We start from the raw sequence: 26876 nt of genomic DNA, 5'->3' as shown, positions 1-26876 counted from the left end.
TGGGAGTTCTCCAAGGACAGTTTAAAGTATCCCTGAGTGGAGGCGACTGTGTAACCCAAAGGATCTGAAAAAACTGACAACAAAATTTCAGTGATTTCATGTGCATTATCAAGGTAATTGAAAACATTGTAAAATTTAATCTACCACTAGTAGCATTATCCCAGATCCAGCACTGTGGAGGTTATTCTAAAGGCAGGATCAGCATATGGTGAGCTGTGTGGAATCGGCTGATCAGCAAAAGAGCAGAAAGAAATGGCAGTGCAGGTTTCTGTTCCCAAGCGATGTCACGAATGGTTTCTGCTACAGCAAAGCAGCGACAAGGGCTTTGATGCTTCACCTTCATGCTGTGTATGATAAAATGCAAGGTTAATCCATGACCCTGTGATCTCCGTCTCGGAGGCTGGCGTCAGAACACCCTTCAGAAGGGTAAAGCCCTGAAAAATATTTGACCCAGATGGCCTTCTTGGCTGAGTACTGAAGACCCGTGCTAATCATTTGGCTGAAGTGTTTACAGACCTCTTCAACCCTTTCACTGTGGCAGTCTGAGGTACCCACCTGCTTCAAGCATACCGGTGGCCAAGGAAAACATGGTAACCTGTCTCAATGACTATTGTCCAGTAGTACCTATCTATGTACAATGTAATGAAATGCTTTCTGAGGTTGGCCATGAAGCATATCAGCTCTGGAACATCTGGACTGTGAGGATACATACAACGCATCAGAATGCTCTTCATTGACTCACTCAGCATTCAACACTATCTTTTCCTCAAAACTCATCACTAAGTTCCAAGAGCTGGGCCTTAGTACCTTTCTGTACAACTGGGTTTTCAATTTCCTCACACGTACACTCCAGTTATTATGGATTGGCAACACCATCTCTTCTACACTGGCCATGAGCAAGGATGCACCAGAGGGCTGTGTGCTTATCCTCCTGCTCCACTCAGTTTACACGTATGATTGTGTGGCTAGGTACAGCACCAGTACCTTGCTGATGACACCTGTTGTTGGCCAAATCAAAGGTGCTGACAAATCAACATATTGGAGGGAGATTAAAAATCTGTTTGAATGATACCACAAAACAAACTCTCATCAGCAAAATCAAAGAGTTGATTATTGACTACAAGAGGAAGATATCAGAGGTCCATGACCCAGAACTCATTAGGGAATTGAAGGTGGAGAGGGGCAACAGCTTTAAATTCCTTGGTGTTAACATATTAAAAGATCTGTCCTGCAACCAGCACATATGGTAAGTGCCTTCACAAAGAAGGCATGACAGCTTCTCTACTTTCCTAGAAGTTTGTGTAAATTTGGCATGTCATCAAAAACTTTGATAAAGTTCCACAGATGCACATTGGGGAGTATCCTAATTGGTTGCATCATGGCCATTTATGGAAACACTAATGCCCAGGAATGGAAAAAGTTACACAAAGTGGTGGATAGAACCTAGTCCATCACAGAAAAACAGCCCTCCCCACAATTGAACACATTTATGTGGGACGCTACCACCAGAAAGCATCATTCATCATCAAAGACCCCCACCAACGAAGCCATACCCGCTTCTCACCAGAGACACTGGGCAGGATGGACAGGAGCCTGAGGTCCCACACCACCACGTTCAGGAACAGTTATTATCCTAAAACAATCAGGTTCCAGAACTGGCATGGGTAACTTCACTTGCCTCAACTCTGAATTCATTCTATAACTTAAGCAATAATTTTCAAGGATTCTTTTACAACTCGTGATTGATCGATCGATTGATTGATTGATTGATTATTTATTTATTTATTTGCACAGTTTGTCTTCTCTTGCACCTTGGTTGTTAGCTATTTTTCTATTTATATATATTTTTTGTAGATTCTGTTGTACTTCTCCCATAAATGCCTGCAAGAAAATGAATCTCTAGGTATTATATAGTAACATGCATATACTTTGATAATAAGTTGATTGTGAACTACTTTGAACTATGAATTTGCTTAACAGCTTACATGTGATGCTTGAAATCATGCACCTTACTTGTAACTTCATGCAAGGCTTGCAGGCCTTTCTCTCTGTGGGTGACTCAATCAACTATAAAGTTTCCAAGACAATTATCATAAACAAGAAAAAATCTGGAGATCTGGAAATCCAAGCAAGATACACAAAATGCTGGAGGAACTCAGCAGTCCAGGCAGTATCTATGGAAAAGAGTACAGTCAACGTTTTGGCCGAGACCTTTTGGCAGGACTGGAGAAAAAAAAAGGTGAGAAGTAGATTTAAAAGGTGGTGGTGGAGCGAGGGTGGTTAGAGAAACACAAGGTATAGGTGAAACCAGGAGGCTAATTTTACAAATTAGATAGATTAGTTTTATTTGTCACATGCATATTGAAACATGCAGTGAAATGCATTGTTTGCATCAAATCAAATCTGTCATGGTCCGGTCCGCATTCCGGTTCACGGTCCAGTCCATCGATCCGTATTCCAGGTTTTCCGGTTTTCCCTTGTCCTGTTGTGTGCCTTAATTGAGGCACATGATTCTGGTTTTGGGCTGGCTACATAAACAGCTCCTGGGTTCAGCTTCAGTTGCTGGACTGTTCCCTTCCCTTCCTTTCACCTTTCTCCTGAAGCCTCTGCTTGAAGCCTTGCCTGCAGCCTCTGCCTGCATCCTCACCCTGAAGACTTGTCAGCAACCTCTCCTGCATCCTCACCTGTATCACTGTCATGTTCTACCGCTGGAGCAAGACCGGAGCCTTGCTATGTCTAGATAAGGAACTGTCTATCACTGTTTGGAACTGTCTCTGTGTCCACGCCTTCGCTTGGTATGTCTGACTGTTTGCCACTACCTTGTGTTGAGATCTGTCTCTGTGTCCACACCTTCACTAGGTAGGTCCAGCCCTTTGCCGCTATTTTGTGTTAGGAACTGTCTCTCTGTGTTCTGTGTATGAGTCCCGGCCCTACGTCCTGTTCCCAAGGAGGGGTCCCGGCTCTGTGTTCCATGTTCCAGTTCTCTCAAAACCCAGGCTCTGCGTTCCTGTCTCCCTCGACCAAGTCAAGACTTCGTGTTCTCGTCCTGTCCATGTGTCTCGCCCAGCCCAGGAGTACCTTGCTTAGCCTGGTGCTGGAGTTTCCTCGTCCTGTCCAAGCCATGTCCAAGAAACTCGTCCTGTCCAAGTCACGGCTTTGTGTTCTCATCCTTTCGATGTGCCTCGTCCTGTGCAAGAGTTCCATGTCCTGTTCTGTAGCCATGTCCTGTCCTTGCCAAGATGCTAATCCTGAGTCCTAGCCTAGACTCTGGTTCTAGTTCTGAGTCAAGACCCAGGTTCTAGGTCCTTGTCCAGGCTTTGGTTCCAGAGTTCCATGTCACTAGTACAGGCTCCTTGTTCCTAGTTCCTTGTCCGGGTTCCTAGCCCAGACCCTGCATCCTAGTCTCGTCCAGGGCCTGTGTCAATGTCCAGCGTCCTTTTCTTCCCCACTTCCCTTGCTTGCTTAACTCTAGCCCTAGTCCTGTTCCTAGTATGTCAGTGTCTGTGTCTTGCATTTGGGTCCACTCCCAACACCCACCCCCATGACAAAATCAGCAAGGATTCTGCCGGGCAGCCCGCAAGTGTCACCATTGTAGCATGCCCGCTCCTCACCAACCCTAACCAAACGTCATTGGAATGTGGGAGGAAGCAGAGTGCACAAAGGAAACACGTAGTGACAGTGAGAATGTACAGGTTCCTGATATGCAGCAATGGGAATTGAACCCTGCTTGATGATCGCTGGTATTGCAACAGCATCACGCCAACCCCTAACACTACTCAGGTAGACCATTATTTTCTCCCGTATCCCATGTAGGATTCTGGATTAATTTGGCCCCTGCAAATGTACATGAGTAGTGGAATCTAGGCAGTAGTGGGGAAGATAGCAGGAATGTACACAGAATATAATAGATTATGATAGGATTCATGTGAAAATGTCATCTTGATAATCAACACAGAGTTGATGTACTAATGGGCTGAATGGGCCTATTTTGGTGTAGTGTCTCTTCATGAAGTTCATGGTAGCTAGAATTTGAAGGCAGAATACAGCGTTAATGACAGGAGTTTTGGCAGTGTGAAGGAACAGAAGGATCTTCAGAGTCCACGTCCAAAGATCACTCAAAGTTGCTGCTGAAATTGATAGGGTTGTTAAGATGGCATATGGTGTATTGGACTTCTTTAGTCAGGGGGTAAGTTCAAGAGAGACCAGGTAATAGAAACATAGAAACATAGAAAATAGGTGCAGTAGTAGGCCATTCGTCCCTTCGAGCCTGCACCGCCATTTATTATGATCATGGCTGATCATCCAACTCAGAACCCCGCCCCAGCCTTCCCTCCTTAACCCCTGACCCCCGTAGCCACAAGGGCCATATCTAACTCCCTCTTAAATATAGCCAATGAACTGGCCTCAACTGTTTCCTGTGGCAGAGAATTCCACAGATTCACCACTCTCTGTGTGAAGAAGTTTTTCCTAATCTCAGTCCTAAAAGGCTTCCCCTCTATCCTCAAACTGTGACCCCTCGTTCTGGACTTCCCCAACATCGGGAACAATCTTCCTGCATCTAGCCTGTCCAATCCCTTTAGGATCTTATACGTTTCAATCAGATCCCCCCTCAATCTTCTAAATTCCAACGAGTACAAGCCCAGTTCATCCATTCTTTCTTCATATGAAAGTCCTGCCATCTCAGGAATCAATCTGGTGAACCTTCTCTGTACTCCCTCTATGGCAAGGATGTCTTTCCTCAGATTAGGGGACCAAAACTGCACACAATACTCCAGGTGCGGTCTCACCAAGGCCTTGTACAACTGCAGTAGTACCTCCCTGCTCCTGTACTCAAATCCTCTTGCTATAAATGCCAGCATACCATTCGCCTTTTTCACCGCCTGCTGTACCTGCATGCCCACTTTCAATGACTGGTGTATAATCACACCCAGGTCACGTTGCACCTCCCCTTTTCCTAATCGGCCACCATTCAGATAATAATCTGTTTTCCTATTTTTGCCACCAAAGTGGATAACTTCACATTTATCCACATTAAATTGCATCTGCCATGAATTTGCCCACTCACCCAAGCTATCCAAGTCACCCTGCATCCTCTTAGCATCCTCCTCATAGCTAACACTGCCACCCAGCTTCGTGTCATCCGCAAACTTGGAGATGCTGCATTTAATTCCCTCATCCAAGTCATTAATATATATTGTAAACAACTGGGGTCCCAGCACTGAGCCTTGCGGTACCCCACTAGTCACCGCCTGCCATTCTGGAAAGGTCCCATTTATTCCCACTCTTTGCTTCCTGTCTGCTAACCAACTCGCCACCCACACCAATACCTTACCCCCAATACCGTGTGCTTTAAGTTTGCACACTAATCTCCTGTGTGGGACCTTGTCAAAAGCCTACTGAAAATCCAAATATACCACATCCACTGGTTCTCCCCTATCCACTCTACTAGTTACATCCTCAAAAAATTCTATGAGATTCGTCAGACATGATTTTCCTTTCATAAATCCATGCTGACTTTGTCCGATCATCTCACCACTTTCCAAATGTGCTGTTATCACATCCTTGATAACTGACTCCAGCAGTTTCCCCACCACCGACGTTAGGCTAACCGGTCTATAATTCCCCGGTTTTTCTCTCTCTCCTTTTTTAAAAAGTGGGGTTACATTAGCCACCCTGCAATCCTCAGGAACTAGTCCAGAATCTAACGAGTTTTGAAAAATTATCACTAATGCATCCACTATTTCTTGGGCTACTTCCTTAAGCACCCTGGGATGCAGACCATCTGGCCCTGGGGATTTATCTGCCTTCAATCCCTTCAATTTACCTAACACCACTTCCCTACTAACATGTATTTCGCTCAGTTCCTCCATCTCACTGGACCCTCTGTCCCCTACTATTTCTGGAAGATTATTTATGTCCTCCTTAGTGAAGACAGAACCAAAGTAATTATTCAATTGGTCTGCCATGTCCTTGCTCCCCATAATCAACTCACCTGTTTCTGCCTGCAGGGGACCTACATTTGTCTTTACCAGTCTTTTCCTTTTTACATATCTATAAAAGCTTTTACAGTCCGTTTTTATGTTGCCTGCCAGCTTTCTCTCATAATCTTTTTTCCCCTTCCTAATTAAGCCCTTTGTCCTTCTCTGCTGAACTCTGAATTTCTCGCAGTCCTCAGGTGAGCCACTTTCTCTGGCTCATTTGTATGCTGCTTCTTTGGAATTGATACTATCCCTAATTTCTCTTGTCAGCCACGGGTGCACTACCTTCCTTGATTTATTCTTTTGCCAAACAGGGATGAACATTTGTTGCAGTTCATCCATGCAACCTTTAAATTCTTGCCATTGCATATCCACCGTCAATCCTTTAAGTGTCATTTGCCAGTCTATCTTAGCTAATTCACGTCTCATACCTTCAAAGTTACCCCTCTTTAAGTTCAGAACCTTTGTTTCTGAATTTACTATGTCACTCTCCATCTTAATGAAGAATTCCACCATATTATGGTCACTCTTACCCAAGGGGCCTCTCACGACAAGATTGCTAATTAAACCTTCCTCATTGCTCAAAACCCAGTCCAGAATAGCCTGCTCTCTAGTTGGTTCCTCGACATGTTGGTTCAAAAAACCATCCCGCATACATTCCAAGAAATCCTCTTCCTCAGCACCTTTACCAATTTGGTTCACCCAATCTACATGTAGATTGAAGTCACCCATTATAACTGCTGTTCCTTTATTGCACACATTTCTAATTTCCTGTTTAATACCATCTCCGACCTCACTACTACTGTTAGGTGGCCTGTACACAACTCCCACCAGCGTCTTCTGCCCCTTAGTGTTACGCAGCTCTACCCATATCGATTCCACATCTTCCCGGCTTATGTCCTTCCTTTCTATTGCATTAATCTCTTCTTTAACCAGCAACGCCACCCCACCTCCCCTTCCTTCATGTCCATCCCTCCTGAATATTGAATATCCCTGAACGTTGAGCTCCCATCCCTGGTCACCCTGGAGCCATGTCTCTGTGATCCCAACTATATCATAATCATTAATAACAATCTGCACTTTCAATTCATCCACCTTATTACGAATGCTCCTTGCATTGACACACAAAGCCTTCAGGCGCTCTTTTACAACTCTCTTAGCCCTTATACAATTATGCTGAAAAGTGGCCCTTTTTAATGCTTGCCCTGGATTTGTCGGCCTGCCACTTTTACTTTTCTCCATAGTACTTTTTGTTTCTACCCTCACTTTACACCCCTCTGCCTCTCTGCACTGGTTCCCATCCCCCTGTAGTGAACTAACCTCCTCACGCCTAGCCTCTTTAATTTGATTCCCACCCCCCAACCATTCTAGTTTAAAGTCACCTCAGTAGCCCCCGCTAATCTCCCTGCCAGGATATTGGTCCCCCTAGGATTCATGCAGTTGTAAATGCTGCAGTTGTAAACCGTTGGAATATTGTGTTCATTATCGGAAGGATGCAGACGCTTTAGAAAGGGTGCAGAGGAGATTTACTAGGATGCTGCCTGGACTAGAAGGTCTCATGAGGATAGTTTGTGTGAGGTGGGACTTTTCTCTTTGGAGTGAAAGAGGACCAGAGGTAATTTGATTGAGGTACATAGGATGGTAAGAGGCACAGATAGAGTGGATACCCAGACTCTTTTTTTTTTCCAGTGTGGAAATGGCTAATATAAGGGGGAATCATTTTGTGATTGGAGGAAAGTATGGGGGGAGATGTTGGAGGTAAGTTCTTTTCAAAGAGAGTGGTGAACTCATGGAATACCCTGCCAGGGGTGGTGGCAGAGAAAGATACATTAGGAGCATTTAAGAAACTCTTAGATAGGTACATGGATGCTAGAAAAATTGAGGTTGATGTATGAGGTTAGAGCCAAAAGGCCTCTATGTTGTTGTAACGTTCTTTGTTCTGCATATGTTCCATGACTCTGTGGCTCCAAATATCTACTGCAATCAATAGTCTTTGAATCGGTCAGTCAGTCAGTAATTTAATTATTTCAGGTTTGCAGATTGGGCTTTCATTATGCTAAACTTGGCTTTTTGTATCCATGTTGAACACATTTCATCACGAATTTCCATTTTGTAAATTCTGAAGCGGTACTGTCACACACGATTAAGTCTTGCGCAAAATGGAGGTCAACCTGCCTCATGATGCAGATGTGCAGATGTCATATTGGAAGGAAATCAGCACCCAGTGCAGCTGGCAACTGATGCTCTGCAGTCATGGCTTATGCTATACATTGTACTTTTCTCATAATTTCCTCCAATTGCTCATCCACTAATCGACCTCACACCCCCAACCCACCAAACACACACACACACACACACACACACACATAAACACACACACACTTATCAGATAATGAATAAATATTCATAAGAAATACAAAAAACACATGGCAGTGCCTCTTCTTTTTTAGAAGTTTGGCAGATTTGGCATATCATCTAAAACTTAGACAAACTTCTATAGATGTACAGTGGATAGTATCCTGAATGGTTGCATCATGGCCTGGCACGGAAACAACAATGCTCATGAATGACAAAGCCTAAAAAAGTAGTGGATGCAGCCGACTCCATCACAGGAAATGCACTCCCCGTCATTGAGCACATCTACAAGGAGTACTGCCACAAGAAAGCAGCTTCTATCATCATCAAGTACCCCCACCATCTAAGCTATGCTCTCTTCTCACTGGAGGTACAGGAGTTTTAGGTCCCACACCACCAGATTCAAGAACAGGTATTAACCCTTCAACCAAATGGCTCCTGACCAGAGTGGACAGCTTCAGTTAGATTAATAATGAACTAATTCCATGACCTTTGGACTCACAGTTTCAACTCATATTCTCAATATTATGTGCTGCTTGCTTATTTATTTGTTTGTTTGTTTGTTTGCTTGTTTGATTTATTTATCTATTTCTTTGTTTATTTATTTATTTATTTATTGTTTTACCCGTTTCCCCCCTTTGCACATTAGCTGTTTGTCTGCCTTCGTTTGCATGTAGTTTTTCATTTATTCTATTGTATTTCTTTGTTCTACTGCGAATGCCCGCAAGAAAATCAATCTTATGGTAGTATATATTGACGATTGTCTATTTAATATTTGAGTAGTTTTGAAAATATATTATTCTATTACACATTCTTTTTTGTTTCCATAATTCATCACAGGTTATATGTAGAAGCACAGGAACGGTATGCATCATTAGGCTACCGCATCATAAGCGCACGCCTCACTTCAAGTAAAGAACAAAGCAGACACGCATGCCCTGGCTCTGTGATTTTTCCTTTCGAATACTGTTATGTTTGGAATTACAAAACATAACGGTGGTGACAAGAATGTTTTAATACGAACCTGAAATGACTACCTACCTGTTGAAGTGTAGTGAGACATCTGAGTTTAAAAAAATGCAACATGTTCTATCTTCGGGGTATGGTGAGGAGGAGAAGGACGGTCATTTTAAAGAAAAGTCAGAAAACAGATGAAATTCATGGGTTCATAAATAGTGAGTGCTGTGTGAATAATAAATTCTTAAAAAGCAGAAATGGCTGGCTACATCAGAAAGATACAGAAGACATATTCAATTGTACAACAAATAACTAGATTTTGTATAACGAGCAAATTAAGCAGTATTTGGAAGCAAATAAGATAGCCAATGAGGATAAAGTGCCAGTTTTGCTGAGTACAATTGTTGGATGAGCATACAGTTTTCTTATAAGTTTTCCAATGAAACCAGCCGAAATGAGCTTTGCTGCTTTTTGTGAAAGTTATGTAGGAACATTTAAAACCAAAACCATTTTTGACTGCAGAATTCCTTAGTTTCATAAATGGAATCAGAAGGATTGGAAGTCTATTTCAGAATATGTGGCTGAACAGAAGAAATTATCTAAGCATTGGAACTTCAGTAAAGGGCTTAATGACGCAATGAGAGAGCATTTAGTTTGTGGTCTCTTCATTCAAAAATGGCACCTAACTGAGGCAAAACTCATATTTAAAAGAGCAGTTGAAATTGCTGCATCAATGATGTTTTGTTTATTTAATATTTCAGTAATATTTGAGTAATGTGAATATGTTGTTTAATTAAGCATTCTTTGATGTTTACATGTTCATTATGGGTTATGTGTAAAAGTACATGAATGGCATTTGATATTACACCATCACAACATATGTGCATGGCTTGCTAACGTAAAGAACAAAGAGTAATGTTTATCCAGGTCTCCGGTGTTTTTATTTTGATTAATTTATGGATTTACAAAACATAGCAGTAGTGATGAGGAAGATTTAAAACAAACCTGAGATGACTACTTACCTGTTGAAATGCAGCGAGACAGTCCAGTTAAAAAAGGCAAAAAATTGACAAAATTCACAGGTTCATAAACAGTAATAACAAGAAGATTATACTAAAAAGATACAAAGCAGAAATGGCTGGCTACATCAGAAAGACGGATGTGTTTGATTGCACAAAAGATAACTGGTTGATGTATAATCAGCAAATTCAGCAGCATTTTGAAGCAAATAAAGTAGCCAATGACAAGCGATTGCCAGATTTGTTGAATGTAATAGGTGCAAGAGCATAGAGCTTTCTTAGAATATTAACTGCACCAACCAAACCAGCTGAAAGTAATGGAGGAACTTTTAAAATCAAAACTATTGCTGACTGCAGAACCCTTTCGGCTCATAAGTGGAATCAAAAGGAAGAGCAGTTTCTTTCCGTATACAGTATGTGGCTGAATTGAAGAAGTTACCTGAAAACTAACAGTTCAGTGATGGGCTGAAGGAGGTATTGAATGATTATTTGGTTGCTGCGATCTTACAATAAGCTATTCCAAAACAGCTCCTAACTGAAGCATAACTCATATTTAAAAGGGCAGTCAATATGATTGTATCAATGGAAACAGTAAACAGAGATGCAATTGAGTTACAGTGAGGAATGAAAGTCAGCATGAACAAAATTGTGATGGCTAAACAGAAACTAGCCTGGCTGGGGCTCACGTACACCAGACCAATGCAGGTTTTCAGGTGTTGCAGAAAGTGCAAGAAATAGACTGCTCAGGAAAGAGAAGAAGATAAAAAGTCAATTAGCAGTTTCAAAAAGAGGACTAATCTGCATGCTGATGAAAAATCTGATAATGGTGAGAGTGATAAAGGTCGGGGAAGCTTTGATATTTACAATGTGAAAACTAACAAGAGACAAGCAATATGGCTTACGCCAGAAGTGAATGGCAAATTAACTAAAATGGAATTGGGCACTACCTTGGCTATTTCAGTCATTCCACAAAATAAGTTTAAATGTCATCTCAAAGATACTGAACAGATTTCAAACTAAGAACATGCGGTATACTGGGGAAAAGATAACTCCTGTGTGAATAACATTCATAACAGTGAAATACAACAACTATCAAGCCACATTAGGTTTCTAATGTGGTTAAGACAGAAGGACCAGCACTTGGGGCCATGATTCGTTGAGACAACGACAACTTGACTGGAGATCCTTCCATAATTTACATCCCCTGTGATAGAGTCAACTGGAAGTGAATTAGGGACGATTCTGGATAATGCCACAGCAGTGTTCAATTACAACATTGGAAAACTCAACATATCAAGGGTAAAAGAGTATTAAGTTTAAATGCCGCACCCAAGTTTTACAAAGCCCATCTGGATCCTTATACAATCTGGGATAAATTACCAGGGAGCTAGATCACATGGAGACTGAAGGAATTCTTTCCACAATTGTGTGAAGCCCATGGGCAATTCCAGTGGTCCCAGTAGCCAAGAAGAATGGGTCTGTCAGGATCTGTGGTAAATTTAAGGTCACCATCAACTCAGTACTGAAAGTAAATCAATACCCTCTTCCCAGGATAGAGGATACCTTTGCAAACCTTTCTGGAGCGAAACACTTTAGCAAAGTGGACTTAGCTAAGGCCTACATACCAAAGGATATGGAAGAAAAATCTGAAGTTCATAAACACGTTCAAAAGTCTTTATCAGTATAAAAGGCTTATCTTTGGAGCAGCATCTCCACTTGCAGCAAATTGCTGCAGTCTTTCATTGACTCTATTATCATTATTATTTTATTATGGATATATTAAGTGTGCCTGCAAGAAAATGAATTTCAGTGTTGTATCTGGTGACATATATGTGCTTTGTTAATAAATTTACTTTGAGTTCTGAAAGTCTTCCTGTTACATCAGAGATAATCCAAAGGAGACCAGAAAAGACCCAAACGGTCTCAGATCCACATGGCAAACGAAAATGACTGAAATATGCTGCCAAAATCCCAGTTGCCCCATTTTACCAGCACCACGATGAACTTGTCTTTGATGGGGTTTGCCTTATGTGGGGATTAAGAGTTGTTGTACCATCCAAGCTGAGAGATGAAGTGTTGGAGGAGCTACAGGTCAGTGATCTATGTGCAGTCAAAATGAAAGCCTTGACTTGAAGCTTTGTCCTGTGGCCTGGGATAGATCAGCAGATCAAGCATCTTGCAATGAACTGTATGAGGTGCCAAAGCATGCAGAAGATGGCAAGAATAGCGCTTCTCCATCCCTGGGAATTGCCTTTAAGCCCTGGCAGAGGATTCATGAAGATTTTTCCAGACCATTCATGGAGACAAATTTCTTGTAGTAGTGGATGATGCATCTACAGAGTGGCCAGAAGTGTTCCCAATAGTCTCCAATACAGCCTTGCACACTGTTGATGTGATAAGGATCCTTTTCTCAAGGACTAGTGTTCCAGAACACCTAATCAGTTGCATTGGACCACAGTTTGTTGTGGAACAGTTTCAGTTCCTGAAAATTAATAGAATAAGACTTATTACTTTTGCACTGAACCGCCCAGCTACAAATGACTTGGCGGAAAGGTTTGTCCAGAATCTCAAGGAGGCATTCTTTGCAATGTCAGCAGAACACACCACATTGACACTGAATCAGAAGCTTGCCAATTTCATTAATTCATATCACAATGCAGCACACTCCACAACCAACAACTCACCAGCTATGCTGTTCTGGGTTATCCCCTGTGCTTATGCTTGCATCTGCTCAAGCCCAATCTCAGAAGGAGTATGCAAGAAAAACAGCAGAGATAAACTGAGGGCTCCTCAAACAAGGAGGTTCAATGTTTCACTCTTGGAAAAGGAGTCCTGGTAAGGGACCACAGAGATTATCAAAAGTGGGCACTTGGAAAGATACCTAACAGTGACTAGCATCTCCTTAGAGCAGAGGGATTAGATGGGGTGGAGTTTGTTAGCTGTGTTCAGGAAGTTTTCCTGACGCAAAATGTAGATAAGGTAACTAGAGGAGAGGCTGTACTTGATCTGATATTGGGAAATAAAGCTGGTCAGGTGTCAGACCTCTCAGTGGGAGAGCATTTTGGAAGTAGTGATCACAACTCTATCTCATTTACCATAGTGCCTGAGAGGGATAGGAGCAGACAATTTGAGAAAACATTTAATTAGGGTAGAGGGAAATATGATGCTGTTAGGCAGGAAATTAGAACATAAATGGGGAGCAGATGTTCTCAGGGATATGCATGGCAGAAATGTGGCAAATGTTCAGGGAACATCTGTATGACGTTCTGCATAGGTATGTTCCATTGAGGCAGGGGAAGGATGATAGGGTAAAAAAACCATTGTGTACAAAGGATGTGGAAAATTTAGTTACGAAGAAAAGAAAAGCTTACGGAAGGTTCAAAAATCTAGGTACTGACAGAGTTCTAGAAAATTACATGGTTGCCAAGAAGGAGCTGAAGAATGAAATTAGGGGAGCTAGAAGGGGCCATGAGGAGGCCTTGGTGATCAGGAATGAGGAAAACCCCAAGGCAATCTACAAGTATGTGAAGAACAAGAGGATGAGCCATGTGAGAATAGGACCAATCAGGTGCGATAGTGGAAATGTGCATGGAGTTGGAGGATATAGTGGAGGTACTTAATGAATACTTTGCTTCAGTATTCACCAGTGAAAAGAACCTTGGCAATTGTGGGGATGATTTACAGCAGACTGAAATGCTTGAGCATATAGACATTCAGAAAGAGGATTTGCTGGAGGTTTTGAAAAGTATTAAGTTAGTTAAGTCACCAGGATTGGAAAAGATATACCCTAGGCCACAGTGGGAAGTGAGAGAGGAGATTACTGAGCCTCTGGCGATGATCTTTGCATTATCAAGAGGGACAGGAGAAGTACCGGAGCATTGGAGGGTTGCAAATGTTGTTCCCTTGCTTGAGAAAGGGCGTAGGGATAACCCAAGAAATTATAGACCAATGAGTCTTACTTCAGTGGTGGGAAAGTTGTTGGAGAAGATCCTGAGAGACAGGATTTATGAGCATTTAGAGAGACATAATCTAATTAGGGATTGTCAGCATGGCTTTGTTAAGGGCAGGTCATGCCTTATGAATTCTTTGAGGATGTAGCAAAATACATTGATGTAGGTAGAGCAGTGGATGTAGTATATGTGGATTTCAGTCAGGCATTTTATAAGGTTACCCATTCAGCAAGTAAGGAAACATGAATCTAAGGAGACCTCACTCTGTGGATCTGGAATCGATTTGTCCACAGAAGGCAAAGCGTGGTTGTAGATGGTTTGTATTCTGCTTGGCGATTAGTGACCAGTGGTGTTCTGCAGGGATCTGTTCTGGGACCCCTCCTCTTTGTGATTTATTTTGTGTAAATGACCTGGATGAAAAAGTAGAAAGGTAGTTAAGTTTGCTGATGATGCAAAGGTTGAGGTGTGGGGTTGTGGATAGTATGGAGGGTTGTCAGAGGTTACAGCAGGACATCAATAGGATACAGAAGTGGAGTTCAAGCCAGATAAGTATGAAGTGGTTCATTTTAGAAGGTCAAATTTGAAAACAGAATATAGTATTAATGGTAAGACTCTTGGCAGTGTGGAGGATCACAGAGATCTTGGGGTCTGTGTCTATAGGACACTTAAAGTTGCTGTGCAGGTTGACAGTGCTGTTAAGAAGGCGTATGGTATGTTGGTATTTATCAACCATGGGATTGAGTTCGAAAGCCGTGAGGTCATGTTACAGCTATATAAGACCTTGGTCAGACCCCACTTGGAGTACTGTATTCAGTTCTGGTCACCTCACTACAAGAAGGATGTGGATGCTATAGAAAGAGTGCATAGAAGATTTACAAGGATATTGCCTGGTTTGGAGAGTGTGCCTTATGAGAATCAGCTGAGTGAACTTGCCCTTTTCTCCTTGGGACGATGGAGAATGAGATGTGACCTGATAGAAGTGTATAAGATGAAGAGAGGCATTGATCGTGTGGATAGTCAGAGGCTTTTTCCCAGGGCTGGAATGGCTAAGACAAGGGGGCATAGTTTTAAGGTACTTAGAAACAGGTGCCGAGGGAAGTCAGGGGTAAATTTTTCACACAGAAAGTGATGGGTGCATGGAATGCACTGATGACGACAGTGGTGAAGGCACATACAGTACGGTCTTTTAAGAGACTCTTAGATGGGGACGTGGAGCTTAGAAAAATAGAGGGCTATGCGGTAGGGTAAATCTAGGCACTTTCTAGAGTAGGTTACATGATCGGCACAACACTGTGGACACATACACACATATATACACTCATATACTGTATATAAGTGACTAGAGAGCACTATGTTACAGATTTGAGTTGAGATGCATTCTATATGAAGTTGGAGTTTATAGCTAAGCAGGGAGGAGTGTAGTGTATTTAACATTACAGTAATATTTGAGTAATATCATAAATATTTTGTTTGATTAAGCACTCATTGATGTGTACATAATTTAGTGCAGGCTATATGTAAAAGTACGTGAACAGTATATGTTATCATACCACCACATACCAGCACACACCTCACTTAAAGTAAAGAGTGAAGAAGACACGCATTTCCCAGCTCCGTGTCTTCCTTTCAATTAGTTTTATGTTTTGGAATTACTAAACATAACAGTGACATATACATTATGTACTTTGATATTAAATTTACTTTGAAGTTTGAGCTAACAGGAGCATTTGTTCTCACTTGTCAATCTAAATATTTTATCAATTGTGTTAAAAACAGAAAAAGAGTTAAAAACACAGTCCTTTTTTGAATGGCTGACATGTGATCTCTCTGTGGATTGTGTCAAATGACCGTCGAAGATAAATCTATCTTTGAAAGAGAGAACGTGTGCAGTTTTGGGCCCCTTATCTAAGAAAGGATGTGCTGGAATTGGAGAGAGTCCAGAGGAGGTTCACAAGAATGATCCCAGGAATAAAAGTGTTAACATATGAGGAGTATTTAATGGCCTGTACTCACTGGAGGTTAGAAGAATGAGGGGGGATCTCTTTGAAACCTATTAAATATTGAAATGTCTTGATAAAGTGGATGTGGAGAGAATGTTTCCTATAGTGGAGGAATCTAGGACCAGAGGGCACAGCCTCAGAATTGAGGGATATCTATTTAGAACAGAGATGAAGACAAATATCTTTAGTCAGAGGGTGGTGAATCTAAATATACCCAAAGACTTGGCCTGCACAGCTCTCTGTGGCAAAGAACTAGTCTGTGTGGGCCAAGTTATTGGATATATTTAAGGTGGAGGTTAATAGCTTCTTGATTAAACAGGGTGTCAATGGTTACAGGGCAAAGGCAGGAGTATAGGATTGAGAGGGATAATGATAATAAATCAACCATGTTGGAATGGCGGAGCAGGCTCAATGGACTGAATGGCCTAATTCTCCTCCTACGTCTTATGGTCTAACTCCACACATAATAATAGAATCTTCCATCTGACATGAACTCAGCCTAGTCAGTGGAGCAAGAGCAATTTTGAATCATTTAGTTGCCATTTATGAGGTGCTTTTGAGTATCTTTTAAGCAGGGTCTGCAGGCTGTGTTAAATTGAATATTGCAAGTCACTAATATTAGCTAAATATACATACATCCATAGTTATACTGTATGGAAACAGGTCCTCTTGCTTAACTTGTCCATGTTGACCAAGATGCCTTCCTGAGCTTGTCTCAATTGGTTATGTTTGGCCCATAAACCTCTAAAGCATTTCTATGCGTATCCCTATCTAAATACCTTTTAAGCATAATTCTACCTGTCTCTACCACTTTTCTTTGGTAATTTTTCTCTTAACTATGTAGCTGAAACCACCCAAATCAAATCAGAAAAATGTTAGGTCACTTAGAAATGAAATCAGGACTACTTTCTCCTATAAAGTGTAAGGGAAGTCCAAAGTAACATCAAAAGAACTCTGGACGCAGTTTTGAATGCAATATTGTTTGGTTGCAGTAATATAGAATACCTTATTTTTCTTCAGTAGCTCCTCAGTTTATGGTGACTTCCTTCCATTCCAGTTCCGAGAAGCAGAAGATGCCTACGAGAGGTTTTCCATTATGTGGGATGGCCTTAGTGTATCAGTTGCCACTGAGCAAATTTTATTTAAATGGCAAGGTGAAACAAGATGACATGAGACTATGGTCCATGTTGTATCTCAAAGGCTTTTTGAGAGTATAAATATATCAACTACATTGCATGTAATGAATATAGAAACCAGAATTATACTGGTTTATTTCATTCAAACAACTTGTGTTCATTAGCAGTGTTCAACATACCCTTATAAATTAATTAGACACTTTAACAGTTACTCCCCATGCATTAGTCCACCAATGTTTTGGAGATAACATTTCTTTGACTTACAAAAGTACATTAATATTACATATAAAGCGATAAGCCCGAATCCAAAAAAGAACCCATTTTGACGGACACTAAGAAAGAGTTCATCCACTTAGCTTTCAAAGTGACCAAGAGACATTAACAGTGTCTAATATGTACAGGCACTCTGCAAATATTACTCACTAATAGACGTATAGACCTCACATGCTAAGGGTTCAGAAAGAGCTAAATTGTTATTTTGAACTGTTCAGTCGTTCATGCAATGTTTTACAAAATGTAATACAACACAAGCATGTCACCAAAGAAACTGATAAACTTCTATAGATGCATAGTGGAAATTATCCTAACTGATTGCGTCATAACCTGGTATGGAGAGACCAATGCTTAGGAACAGAAAAATCTATAGAAAGTGATTGATACAGCCAGTCCATCAAAAGCAAAGCCCTCCCACCATTGAGAACAGTTACAGTATATGCAGCATTGCCACTGAAAGCAGCATCCATCATCTAGGCCATGATCTCTTATTGCTACTACCATCAGGCCCGAACTAGCGTGGATACCTTCACTCAACACAACTCTGAACTGATTCGACAAACTGACTTACTTTCCAGAACTCAAGTTCGCAGTTTTTTTTTTGTAGAACTTGTCTTCTTTTGCGCATTGATTGTCAATCTTTGTTTATGTATAACTTTACATCTATTCTGTTGTATTTCTTTATTTTCCTGTAAATGCCTGCAAGAAAGTGAATCTCAAGGTAGTACAGTACTGTACAAAAGTCTAGCTAAGGTGCCTAAGACTGTATCTACCAATATTAACAAAAACTTAAGACTCACCGATATTGCTGTTTGAAGGGCAAATAAAGAGAGGTTGGGGATTGGTGTCTTTCAACCATGTGCTTAAAATCAAAATTAACCCATGCAGGAAATGATATAAAAAACAGCTTTCAGTACTGTGCAAAGGTCTTAGGCACCTGAGCTATTTACAGTATATGTGCCTAAGACTTTTTCACTGTACTGAATATGGTAACATACTGTATAGGTATTTTGATAATAAATAAGGTCAGAATATATTGGTGACATAACATTGAGATACTGTATGTACTGAGGATTGTTTAATGGACAGAAAACAGAGAGGAAGAATTAACAAGTTATTTTTGAGTTAAGATTCTATAAATAGTAGTGTGTCCTGGGAATTGGTACTGTATCCCAACTTTTCAAGATGTATATCATTGTTCATTTCGAGATATAACAGAGTAACAGGACTTTCTGGCCCAATGAGTTGGCTTCGTCCAATTACACCCATGTGACCAACTAACCTACTAACCCTTGGAATGTGAGAGGAAACCAGAGAACTTGAAGGAAACCCACATGGTCACCGGGAGTACATAAAACTGTGTTGCAGACAGCGGCAGAATTGAACCCATGTAGCTGTCAATGTAATGATGTTTTACTAACTTCAATGCTACCATGCCAATCACAGTTGTCACCCTCATTCTCATAATTATTCTCATTCATAATTGTGTTATTTCTATATTGTGCTGTAACCTTAGGGAGCTTTAACAGTTCACCACATCCCCCAATTTACCGGAGGCAGCTCTGAAGTATCATGGTTACTGCATCAGTTTGCAGCAACAGTGATCACTGATTGGGGTTCACTTCCTGCCGTTGCCTGTAAGAAGTTTGCATGTTCTCTTCCTGATGATGTGGGTTTCCTCCAGGTGCTCTAGTTTCCTCCCACTTTCCAAAGATATATGGTTAGGGTAAGTGAGTTGTGGGCATGCTATGTTGACACCAAAAGCACAGGTGATTTGATTTGATGCAAACAATACATTTCAATGTTTCACTGTACATGTGACAAATAAAGCTAATCTGCTTCCATATTCATTTTCTTCTTCAAATATTCTCCAAAATAAATTTCAGTTGCAATGTGTAATACATTACTCATACTGTTACACAACCAGACTAACGGCCTGGTGCTTCTATTGAGAACATTGGTGAGGTTATCTGTTAGCATGGAACATGTTATTTAGCAATGTCCTGAATCCACTAGGTTTCTGATTCTGAGTTACTCTGCTCCAGTTTAGGCTGTTCTGTACCACTAATTCATCAAAAAAACTATTTTGTGAAATCTATGTGAGGGGTTGGGTTGTCAGCATCTCTGAAGATCTGTCCTGGGCCAAATATATTGATGCAAATTCAAAGCAGACACAACAGTGGCTATATTTCATTTTATTAGTAGCTTGAGGAGGCTTGTATGTCACCAAAGACTCTCATAAATTTCTACAGAGGTACTGCGAAGAGCATTCTAACTGGTTGCATTACAGTCTGGTATGGACAGCCCCACCGCACAGGATCGGAAAAAGCTGCAGAAAGTTATAATCTCAGCCAATTCCTTCATGGGCACTAGCCTCCCCAGCATCTAGGACTCCTTCAAAAGGTGATACCTCAGGAAAGGAGGGCATCCTGCATTAAGAACCTCCATTACCCAGGACGTACTCTCTTCCCATTGGTGTCATTAAGCAGGAAGTACAGGCGCCTGAAGACACACACTCAATGATTCATTCTCCTCCACCATCAGATTTCTGAATGGACAATGAACCCATGTACACCACCTCACTATTCCTTATCTTCTTATTCTGCTGTCTTTTGACACTACTTAATTTAGTTTCATATAGATATTTCTTATTGTAAATTATAGTATTTTTATTGTTATCTATTGCAAAATATTGCTGCTGCAAAACAAAAATATTTCACGACATGCCAGTGATATTAAACCAGATTCTGATTCTGAAATTTGATTCTGCAGTATTTTGAACAGTGATCATTAATAAAGTGTGTTCAACAGAAATTGCTAGATTAATCCCATAAATATTTACACATGGCAGCAAAAGTTAGCACTTCTCTATTCAACATAAATAAATTCTAATATTGTTGTAAACCATGGATGCTGCCAAATCACTCTCCTGACATAAAAAGGGAAATGTGAGGCATTTCTCAAATTAATCTTAGAAAAATTTTAAAAATAAGCATTGAAAGAATTGTTTTTTTCCTTCAGCTACTTTAATTCCTTTTTATTTTCTTCTTTTAATTCACTTTATATATACTGTATCTTGTTTACAATGGCATAAATCGAATTTCGAACCCAAGTCCATACTTCCTGTAGCTCCATCGGACTGAAAGCCATCTTTTATTTTCATATCTAAACACTAGGAAAGATTTCTAAATTCCAAAGTCTATAAAAGAATGGGTAGCTTTCAACATGGTGAACAGCGATCTTCATTCCTTTGCTGCTGATCAGGAAATCTAGGCCGGTAGATTTTACTTATTCTTCCAAATTGCTGTGCCTTGAAACATGGCAGCATTGATACGTACCGCTGTCATGTCAATGCCAGTCAAGATTCCGTAGTAGAAGCCTCACATCTGCGTTAGAAAAGTGTCAGTCTGACTGAGCACGTATCCTATACCAACACTACATTCTTGACAGACTATCCGAGATATCATGTTAAGGATGAAATATTAAGCCAGGCTCTGTGTGAAAAAAATGTGTGTTGAGAAAAAGTGTTAACCACGTCAGCATTGCCTGCAACAGTGTATTCATCTTAATTTTTACAATTTCTAGTCGAACTTGTCCTACTACTCCCATTGATTAGTTTATAAAATTAGGCCTTTGTACACAGCATTTAAGGTCTTAGATTTGAGAAGCTGCATTCATTTCTCAGGTTAAATTATTAAAGAGGATAATGTTTAGAGATTTGATTTTAGTCAGGGTGTCAATCTAAAGCAGGGTTTCCTAATCTTTTTAATGCCATGAACCAATACCATTAAGCAAGGGGTCTGTGGACTCCATTTTGGGAACCACTGATCTAAAACTTTGCAAGATTGGCCTTTGCTGAGAAAGAACCAAAACTTAACATGAGACCTAAGTCAACAATGATAGGGTCCTGAGCATCATCTAATCTTAGTTATTTACATTATGGCAATATCATTTGACATTTCGTGGAGCAGAATGTGAGGGAATAAGGAACAATAAATGGCCTTGAATGAGCATGCTACCAAAAATTCAAAAGTCGCCTTCTTGAATTTGAACAGGAGCAAATTGTAGACAGAACATTAGTCATGTATTACCCAAACAACACTTCGATATAATTAATGATACTGCCATGTAAACTACTACTCAGAGGTTGTGAGGTATACACGTCTTACTTTATTCACGTAGTGGTGAACACTGTTTCAACATGGCATTGACTTTAACAACTTAAGAAAATCCAGAACAGCTACAAAAATAATAAACCAAAGCAATATGTCATACTCATATATTTTGAGAAGCAAATTGAAGAGCAAATCATCATGCTGTTCATAATGGTTTCACAGAGAAGTATGAATATTCATTCATCTGATCCCAAGGAATTATGTGCCTGAATCATGGAGACCCACAATAATTATAGGACTTACTGAATTTACAGATACACTGTGTTTCTCCCTACACTTCGTCCTGGGCTCTGTGTAGAATCTAGTGTTTTGGTAAAGACATACTGAAGTTCTCTGGCAATCGCCTGTCAATCCCATGCCAGATCACACTCCATTATCTGTGGATGAGAATGCAAAGGCAATAAGTTATTTTTAAATTAATTTACTTTAATATCTCGCATTATTTTAAACCTTAATAACTTTAACCTACCGTGTGTTGCGAATGTGTTATTACTTTAGTCAGTTTAATAGTATTTAGATGTCATAAACATCTAAGAAATTTAAAAACTTTTCAAGTCAATCAGAGGCTTTGAAAGGGGACAAAGGTTAGTCTTCTGCCAAATCCTGGCAAATATTTTGAGGTGGTTTCAGTGGCACATTACTTGAGCCTGACTCAGTATTGGGATCACACTCCCGACTCTGGAATGCAGAGACTCACGATAGTTTGAACGTGAGCAGCTGATGATGATGTGTGTTTCCTTCTTTCTATGATGGACTTTGAGCTGACATGGCTGTTCATTTAGAACATAAAACATAATACACAGAACAGTGCAGCTCACGAACAGGCCCTTCAGCCACAATGTTGTGCTGAACAAAATAAATGAGTAATCAAATGGCCAACTAAACTAATCCCATATGCCTACACAATGTCCATATCCTTCAATTTTCCTCACATTCATGTGCCTATATGAATGTATTTTAAAAGTCCCTAAAGAATCTGCCTTTACCACTACCCCAGACAGTGTATTACAGAGTCCCACCTGTCTCCGTGTAAAAATACCTGTCCCTTGCATATTCTTTGGAATTACTTCCCCTCACCTTTAATGGCAGCCACAGTAGTGTAGTGGTTAGCACGATGCTCTTACAGCTTGGAGCATTGCAGAGTTTAGAGCTCAAATCCAGCGCTGTTTGGTAAGGATTCTCTGCGAGATGCCTGGGTTTTCCCAGGTGCTCTAGTTTCTTCCCACAGTCCAAGTAGGTACTAGGTGGGTTAATTGTCCCCTGGTTAGGTTAGGGTTAAACAGGGCTCTGGGGTTGCTGGGACAGCATGGAGCAAAGGGCCAAAAGGGCCTACTCTGCACTAAATAAATAAATGCATTACCTCTGGTAATAGATGTTTCAAGCCTTGGAAAGCGATACTGTCTGTCTACTCCATCTACTTCTCTCAAAATCATATAAACCCCTATCAGATCTCTCCTCAACCTCTGCCACCTCAGAGAAGGCAGGCCAAGTTCGTTTAACCTCTTGTTATAGCACATGCCCTCTAATCCAGGAAGCATTCTGGTAAACCTCTTCTGCATCCCCTCCACAAGCCTTGACATCCTTCCTATAGTGGGGCAACCAGAACTGTGTGTAATACTCCAGATATGGTCTATCTACAGTTTTATAAGGCTGCAACATGACTTCCTAACTTCTGAACTTTTGAACTTAAAAGCTATATCCCTTTTTAACTACCATATCAACCTGTGTAACCACTTTCAGGGAGCTATGAACTTGGACTCCAAAATCCTTCTGCTCATCAATACTGTTAAGTGTTTTGCCCTTGACAGTGTACTGTCTCTTTACATTTAACCTACCAAGGTGTGACACTTCACATTTGGCCAGGTTAAACTCCATCTGCCATTTCTGTGCCCACATCTCTAACTGATTTATGTACCCTGCTGTATTCTGTTTCACTCATCTAGCTATCCATAACACCACCAATCTTTGTATCATCGGAAAACTTACTAACCCACCCGTCTACATTTTCATCAAGGTTAAGTACATCACAGACAGTAGAGTTCCCAGTACAAATCCCTATGGAACACTACTAATCACAGACATCCATCTCGAATAAAACTCTTCAAACACTACTCTCTGTCTTCTATGGGCAAGCCAATTCTGAAAACCAAGTGGTCAATTCACCATGGATCCCATGCATCTTAATCTTCTGGATGAGCCTCCCATAACGGACCTTGTCAAATGCCTTACTGAAGTCCATGTAAACAACATTCACAGCTCTACCTTCATCAATCATCTGCATCATCTCGTCAAAAACTTAATCAATTAACTGAGACTCAACTTGCCCCACACAAAGCCATGTTTGCTCTCCCTAAATTAGGCCATGGTTTTCCAAATGTTAACAAAACCTATCCTGAAGAATCCTCTCCAGTAACTTCCCTACCACTGACACGAGTCTCTTTTGCAGCCACAGAATTAGCTGGCAACGAATTCAAATAATACGTTTACACAGGACATTGTGACTTACTACCATAATGGAATAAGTGATATTCCATTATAGTTTAAGAGGGAATTAGTGACATTTTTGATTGGCAGGGACTTCTCTATAAAGGCAATGGAAAAGGGATGTAAGGCAGAAGTTGCCATTTTAGCTGATGGTATAACATGGAGGCGTCTATAAATCTTTACTTATTTATTGAGATATAGTGCAGAATAAGCCATTCCAGCCCTTCAAGCTACACCACCCAGCAACCCCCAATTTAATCCTAGCCAAATCACTCGACAGTTTACAATGACTGATCAACCTACTGACCGTTACATCTTTGGACAGTGGGAGAATACCGGAGCACCCAGAGGAAACCCACATGGTCACGGAGTGAACGTACAAACTCCTTACAGACAGCAGCAGGAATTGAACCTACATCACTGGTACGGTAAAGCGTTGTGCTAACCACCACGTTATTGTGTTGCCCCCATATTGCCTGTCTTTTTTTTTGTCAATGTTAATTCTTCCGTACGCAGAACCATTTAACTCTGCTGTAAGTATGTGAGTACTGTGATTGATGTGTCTTCCACACACACATACACCGCACATAAACACACACACACAAACACACACTCACACTCACACACACATGCAAACACACACATACAAACACACACACTCACACACCCCCCACACATATACCACTCACACACATACACACACACACACACACACACACACACACACACACACACCACACACACACAAACACACTCACACACACCCCACACACAAATACACACACATAGACAAACACACACTCACACATACACAAATACACACTCACACACATTCACACACATACTCACACACACACCACATACACACAAACACACACTCACACCCCCCCCACACACACACATACTCACACACACACCACATACACACAAACACACACTCACACCCCCCCCACACACACACACACACACTCATACACCCCCCCCACACACACACACCCCAATACACACACCACACACACACTCACACAGACCACACACACAAACACACACTCACACACACCACACACACACACACACAGACACACACTGATGCACACACAAATGCACACTCACACACATACACGCGCGCAGACACATACGCACACCACACACACAAACACACACTCACACACATGCCACTGACACACACCACACACACACACTCAAACACACACAGACACATACAAACACACACATACACACTCACAAACACAAACACAACCATACAAACACACACACTCAAACACACACAGACACATACAAACACAAAGACACACACATACACTCATTCTATCTGATATTTAATTATTGTCTTCCCATGCAGCTTTACATGGTAAGGAAGACACGATTTATTGAAATCCAAATGTGTGGAAAATCTATGATGAATTTTTAAAGACTCTTTCAAGATAGTATATAATAAAATGCTGCGACGTATTCAGCAACAAGTGGATACAGTATATGTTCCATTAGTTTAATTACGGGTTGTGTTATTGTGGACGCAGAAGACAGTCAATGAAATATATCAGTGACGAGAAGGGTTCGCAGAATAATAAGCAACAAACATTTCTTACTCACAGGAAAACTGGTGTATGGACAGTTCTTGGGATCAGAAATCTTACTTGTATATTACTAAATATTGAAAGCATGTAAACAGCTTTCAGTTGATTTAAACAGCACAAGTCTGTTTAAGGCTTGCAACTTACAAATATCTTGTAAGGCAGGTGCTTTGAATTTATACCAGCACACCAAAAGCAGGAGGAACTCAGCAGGTTAGACAGCACCTACAGAGGGAAAAAACAATCGATATTTCAGGTCAAGACTCTTCATCAGGACTGAAAGATAGAGGAGAGAATGCCAGAATAGAAAAGGTGGAGGGAAGGGGTGGAGCAAGAGCAGGCTGGTGATAGGTGGAAGCAGGTGAAAGGGAAATGATATGCAGATGAGGGAGAGAGTGAGAATGATTTAGGAAGCTGATGGGTGGATGGGTGATTGGGTGATTGGTACACATGTTAAAGGTCTGAAGAAGATGGAATATGATAGGAGATGGTAGTGGAAATGGAATAAGGAGAAGGAGGTGGGGAGGGAAACCAACGGGAGGAGTGTGTAGGAGAAGGGCAAATGGAGAGAGTGGGGGAAGAGAAAGAGATAGGGTGATGAGATCGATAGGAAAAAAATAAGAGGGAAGGAAGGGGAAAAAAGGGAGTGGTTACTGGGAATTTGAGAATTCGATGTTTAGGTTGGAGACTACCAAGGCAAAACATGAGATGCTGTTCCTCTAGCTTGCACCAACAATGGAAGAGGCGATGGACAGACATCGTTGGTGTGGGAATGGGATGCTGCCTGACCTGCTGAGTTCCTAGAGCTCCTTTGCATGATTCCCGCCATCTGCAGTCTCTTGTGTCTCTGCTTTAAATTTATAGAGCATTGCAGCAGAAGTACCCAATCAGATCGTCATTCCTCTTTGCCTTCAACCATACCAATTCATCGAATGTAGTCACAGGCACAGATTC

The sequence above is a fragment of the Mobula birostris genome, chromosome 1, assembly GCF_030028105.1.
Source record: "Mobula birostris isolate sMobBir1 chromosome 1, sMobBir1.hap1, whole genome shotgun sequence".
NCBI classification, from domain to species: Eukaryota; Metazoa; Chordata; class Chondrichthyes; order Myliobatiformes; family Myliobatidae; genus Mobula; species Mobula birostris.
This window is presented reverse-complemented; position numbering follows the sequence as displayed.